Source organism: Falco cherrug, chromosome 13 (genome assembly GCF_023634085.1).
Source record: "Falco cherrug isolate bFalChe1 chromosome 13, bFalChe1.pri, whole genome shotgun sequence".
NCBI classification, from domain to species: domain Eukaryota; kingdom Metazoa; phylum Chordata; class Aves; order Falconiformes; family Falconidae; genus Falco; species Falco cherrug.
This window is the reverse complement of record NC_073709.1, coordinates 1,102,911-1,108,910: the sequence shown is the minus strand read 5'-3', so window position 1 is coordinate 1,108,910 and position 6,000 is coordinate 1,102,911. Positions and strand designations below refer to the sequence as shown.

The window sequence follows — 6,000 nt, the reverse complement described above, 5'->3', positions numbered from 1 at the left end:
GTACAGTACGGATGGGTGCCTTTGGTTTGTGTACGAAGTTTCTTCTGGTGGTTTTTCTGCTGTGCTGGTGGATGGTGGTGTTTTTTCTGTCTTGAAACCATCGTTAGTGGTCTAATAGATCTCCTGCAGGTCAGGCAGTGTCACTTCTGGCGTGGTCTGACTCATTTCTGGTGAGCTGGTGGGTAGGTGTGGAGGACTTGTGGTCCCTCCATGGGGAATGACTGCTAGAGGACTAACAGGCAGATCTGTGGAGGGGTGAGAGGACCGCTGGCCCATAAGTAGTGACTGTCAGAGGACTAAGTGTACTTGAACTAACGTGGGCTTCCAAATTCGTGGTTATCTGTCCTGCCTTGTGGAAGAGCCATGGGAAGTCACCAGCCACACGGAAGGACAAGGGGGTTCCCAGGGGTACGTGGTTTCTTGGGTTTTGCTTTTGAGTAAGAAAGTCTTATCTCTACATCAGTGCAACTGTGGACAGTCAATTTTGCTGACTTTAGAAAGCAGGGAGTAGCACTTTTGTGCTGTGCCTCACATGGCTGCCAGGGCAGGGTGAGAAGCAGCAAGAGAATTCCTGCCTGGCACCTTCTCCAGGGGAGCAGCGCTGCACTTTGCTGAGGTGAGCCCTGGTTCTGCATGAGTGCAGAAGGTTTTGGTCAATGTTCTCACCACAGAAAGCAGGGAGCAGAACTTTAGTGCTGACTCACATGGCTGCCCGGGCAGGGTGAGAAGCAGCAAGAGAATTCCTTTCTGGCATGTTCTCCAGGGGGGCAGGGCTGCACTTTCCCAAGATGATTTTTATTGGCTCTTAACGACTGCAACTCTGAAGGGTCAATGTTCTCACCACAGAAAGCAGGGAGCAGCACTTTTCTGCTGTGCCTCACATGGCTGCCCGGGCAGGGTGAGAAGCAGCAAGAGAATTCCTGCCTGACACCTTCTCCAGGGGAGCAGCGCTGCACTTTGCTGAGGTGAGCTCTGGTTCTGCATGAGTGCAAAATGCTTGGGTCAAATTTCTTACCACTGAAAGCGGGGAGCAGAACTTTTGTGCTGTGCCTCACATGGCTGCCCGGGCAGGGTGAGAAGAGCAAGAGAATTCCTGCCTGGCACCTTCTCCAGGGGAGCTGTGCTGCACTTTCCCAAGATATATTTTTTCTTTTGGCTCTGCATGAGTGCAAAAACTTTGGGTCCATTTTCTCATCACAGAAAGCAGGGAGAAGAACTTTTGTGCTGTTCCTCACATGGCTGCAAGTGCAGGGTAGAGAACAGCAAGAGAATTTTTTCCTGGTACCTTCTTTATGGGAGGAGTGCTGTACTTTCCCAAGGTGATTTTTTGGGCTTTTAACCATTGCAACTCTGAAGGATCAATTTTATCACCACAGAAAGCAGAGATCAGAACTTTTGTGCTGTGCCTCACATGGCTGCCAGGGCAGGGTGAGAAGCAGCAAGAGAATTCCTGCCTGGCATCTTCTCCAGGTAAGCAGCGCTGCGCTTTAAGGTGATTATTTTTTTTCTGTGCATGATTGCCACTGAAAAGAGGTCAGTTTTCTCACCACAGGAAGCAGGGAGCAGCACATTTGTGCTGTGCCTCACATGGCTGCCAGGGCAGGGCGAGAAGCAGCAAGAGAATTCCTGCCTGGCACCTTCTCCAGGGGGACAGTGCTGCACTTTCCCAAGATATATTTTTTTCTTTTGGCTCTACAGGAGTGCACAAACTTTGGTTCCATTTTCTCACCACAGAAAGCAGGGAGCAGAACTTTTGTGCTGTGCCTCGCATGGCTGCCAGGGCAGGGTGAGAACAGCAAGAAAATTTTGTCCTGGTACCTTCTTTATGGGAGGAGTGCTGCACTTTCCCAAGGTGCCTTTTTTGGGCTCTTAACGGTTGCAGCTTTGAAGGGTCAGTTTTGCTCACCACAGGAAGCAGGGAGCAGAACTTTTGTGCTGTGCCTCACATGGCTGCCAGGGCAGGGTGAGAAGCAGCAAAAGAATTCTTTCCCGGCACCTTCTCCAGGGGGGAACAGTGCTGCACTTACGTCAAGGTCAGCTTTGGTTCTGCATGAGTGCAAAATTTTTGGGTCAATTTTATCACCACGCAAAGCAGGGAGCAGAACTTTAGTGCTGTGCCTCACATGGCTGCCAGGGCAGGGTGAGAAGCAGCAAGAGAATTCCTGCCTGGCACCTTCTCCAGGGGGACAGTGCAGCACTTTGCCAAGGTGACTCTTTGGGGCTCTGCATGATTGCCAATGTAAAGGCGTCCAATTTCTCACCACAGAGAGAAGGGTGCCGAACTTTTCTGCTGTGCCTGACGTGGCTGCAAGGACATGGTGAGAAGATCCCAGGTAGGAATTCTCTTGCTGTTTCCCACCGTGCCCTGGCAGCCATGAGAGGAACAGCACAAAAGTTCTGCTCCATGCATTCTGTTCTGAGAAATTTGACCTCTCATACTTGGAATCATTCACAGAACAAAAAAATCACCTTGGGAAAGCGCAGCGCTGCTCCCCTGGAGAAGATGCTAGGAAGGAATTGTTTTGCTGTTTCTCACCGTGCCCTGGCAGCCATGTGAGGTACAGCACAAAAGTTCTGCTCCCTGCTTTCTGTGGTGAGAAAACAGACCCCTCACATTTGAAATCATGCAGAGCCAAAAAACCTCACCTTGGCAAAGTGCAGCGCTGCTCCCCTGGAGAAGGTGCCAGGCAGGAATTCTCTTGCTGCTTCTCACCCTGCCCTGGCAGCCATGTGAGGCACAGCACAAAAGCAGAGCAGTACATAGTAGTAGGTACTGGAGTAAAGGGAGCGTGGGGGAGGGGGCTGGAGCTTGGCACCCTGCTCTGGCACATGTGGGTTTCCTGAGACACGTCAGGAATTGTACCCCAGCCCTGGGTATATTTCCTCATTGCTTTTCTGAGGTGATGGTAGCTGTTGTGTCCTGGCGCAGCTGGTTCCCCTGCCCAGGCTTGGGGCGTTCATGCTCTGAACCCACAGTCGAGGTGCCCGAGCCGTCTGTGCCCTGAGCCTGGAGCAGAGGGGCAGTTGCAGTCTGTCCTTAATTTCTGGGGGGGGTGAAGGGCTCTCTGAGGTGGGGAAGATGGAGCTCCCCGTGCAGCAGCCAGGGGTGGTGGCTGGAGGTGGGCTGTGTTGCGGTTGCTGTTTTGTCCTGCCCCCGCAGGAGAATGTGGCTGCTTTCTTAGTTCTGCTGCTTTCCTCCTAATGCAGGAGGCTGGTCCCTGCAGGCTCCAGGGAAGTGGGGCTGTGGAAGTGCCTAACTCTGGGGCTAGAGGGTAGGGGAAGCTGCTGGACTGGTATGGGGGCATGCAGACTGGAAGCCCTCTGGAAATAACTGGTGTGGGCATGATGAGCAGGATTAGTTTCAAGTGAAGTGAAATTACAGTTAGAAAATTGAAACAAATAATCCAGTTACTCTCAAGACCCAGTAATAAAGCACTGATACCCAGATTAGTGTTGTATCATCCCCATTAGATTTCTCTCTTAACGAATAGTTATTTCTGGCTTTCAATCCGAGCTCCAGCTGCAGCATGCCCTTGTGTCCGTAGGACCGTGCTGTTCTTTCATGTTCCCGGCAAGGACAAAAGGAAATGGCAACCCTGTTGTTCCCTGAAACTATGAAGGGCCTGGTACCGTGAACATGCGCAATGCTGTAGCTGTTTCGGGAGTAATGAGCTGAAAGTATTGCCTCGTTTGCAGGATGTGGGTCAAACTTGAGGGGAAGGGAATGGTGGTCTTTGCATAGAATGGTGTCTAGCTGTGTACAGCAAGTCCACATGAAGAAAAATGATGTGGAACAGGAGGAAGCAGGAGGGGGTAGGATCTGTGATTTTTTACTTATTGTCAGGATGTAAAATAATTTTAGGGTAGAGCTGGGTTTGAGGCCACTGGTCTTTCAAGTCCCAGAAAAAAAAAGAGGCGGGGACATCCATCTGTTCCTTGGTCCAGTTAGCCAGAAAGGGAGGGGAAACGATTTCTCGTCCAAAGTAGTGCTTAGTAAATGCTGTACATACTCACCTTTGACTTTTGTCGGTGCTTGAGACCCACTTTCTGGGGGTGTTTTCTTTCCCTTTCTTGCACACCCACTTTTTGAGAGACAGATGGGGAGGTTGTCAGCAGGCTGGTGATAGAAGAAGGATGGCCCATGGACCTGTCAAGCCATGCTGCCTGCAGGATAAGGATGCTTGAGAGGAACTGCCATTAGGATAGCCTGAAGTGGCCAAGCTGTCACATCTGTTGTATTTCTATTTGAGCTAATTGCTCATGCGACTTTAATGGTTTCATGCTTTTATTTCTGCTGCTACAGCTTTTCATGCCTGTAGGGAGCCTAGAGTTTGGGTGTTAGTAAGTGAAAAAAATAAGGCCCTCATTCTCCATGGAGAAAGGCTCTTGGGCATGGTAATTTCATGCCTGGAAGGAGTCGTATTTGCTGGATAAGTTTTGTAACCTAACCAAATTAGCTTTGAGAAACCATAGTTGTTAATCAGAGTATTGAACTCTATGGTCCCTTAGTTAAAAACATCACCAACCTCCTTGCACAAAGGATGGGCGTTTGGTTTGCAAAGTAGGAGAGCAGTCTGATTTTGATGCTTGGGGCAGCAGCGATCCCTGGGTTTAAGGTTGTTCATAATAGTCTGAGCACTTAGTAGGGTCAGGCACAAAGTCACATCGGGTCAGCTGTTTTTGCAAAATGAAGCAGTGAAGTGACATTGTTCCCACCAAAAAACTTTTAAAGAGTAATAAAGGACAGTTTGGGTATTAATAGAGATTTGGATAATAATTCCAGCAAATAGTTCCAAAATACATGGAAGAGGGGGAGAAGATGAGAAGTGGCCGCAGTCTTTGATGTGTGTTTGTGGCTTGTGGGACTGCGCCCACAGCAAAAGGCTGTTTTGGAGTGTTTGTTCTGGGCTTTTACTTCTATCAGTCTTAACTCTGCCACTGAAATATGGTCTAGTTATGAAACAGGGTGGGGATGCCGGCTGCTCTCCAGTTATGAAGGAGCCACAGCCCGGAGACACAGCTGTCTCCTTTGGGTCTGCCATGGAAGGGGATGCTGGGTTTTCCAAGTCCCGTTGCTGTTCCTTGCAGGTCAACTGAGGCATGGCCACTGGAAAGCCCCGCTGGTTCACGGGGTCCTCCAGGATGGCTGGTAGATTCCCGAGCCAAGTGGTAGTGCCTCGTAAGCCGAAGCTAGCCAGAGGGACAGAGAAGCCTGCAACTGTAAGTACCTGCTGCGGCCAGGTAGGAGCTGTGTAAGGCTGGAAACTGCCCCCGCGTCCTTCCTCTACCTGCCCCTCCTGTTGTCTGGCAGCACTGTGAAGCTGGACACCACCTCCCCGTCTCTCTGCTGCCATGCTTCTGTCGGAGGTGGTGACCATGGTGCGGTAGGGGATGGACTGTGTGCTGCTTCAGGGGAAGTCCAGAGTTGTGTCTGGATGTGCCACTGGAGCCATTTAAATGAACGTACCGGGCATTGCACCGGAATAGCTGAAGCGTGAGCGTGTGCTTCTCTCCGCCCCCTTTGTGTGGGCAGTAACGTTTTGTCACCTCGGGATGCTTGCCAGCGCTGCTCTGACCATACCTGCCCTCCAGGCAGCTGGGCACGTGGTGGGCTGCTCAAACTCTGCTTGAAGGTTTCGAGAGGTATGGCTGGTCCCAGATGGAACAGGTTCCAAAACAGTTGTTCTGTCCCGTATCCCGTGTGGAGCACAGATCCAGCGCTGCAGACAGCAGCGGAGTCAGGGCAATTCCTCCTCCCCATCCTCAGACAGCCCTTCGCTGACCAGAGCTCACTTGGCTGAAGATGACCTGGTGCTGAAGCTCTGTCGAGGAGATACCTTTGCATACTTCTGTGGAGGGGTCTCGGAGGCCCAAACAGAGAAAACAAGTGCTAATTCAAAAGAGATAACTAAAACTTGGAGCCATTCCTCTCCACCTCAGTCTTGGCACAACACTGATTTTCTGCTTTCCTGACTCACCCAGCAGTGACATCTCCACATG

The 6,000-nt window shown here is 50.9% G+C and overlaps 1 pseudogene; it reads left to right on the top strand.

Moving 5' to 3' along the window:
* The first annotated feature begins 5,090 nt into the window (after positions 1-5,090).
* LOC129737285 (hydrocephalus-inducing protein homolog) overlaps positions 5,091-6,000 on the top strand; it is a 61,359-nt pseudogene continuing 60,449 nt past the window's right edge.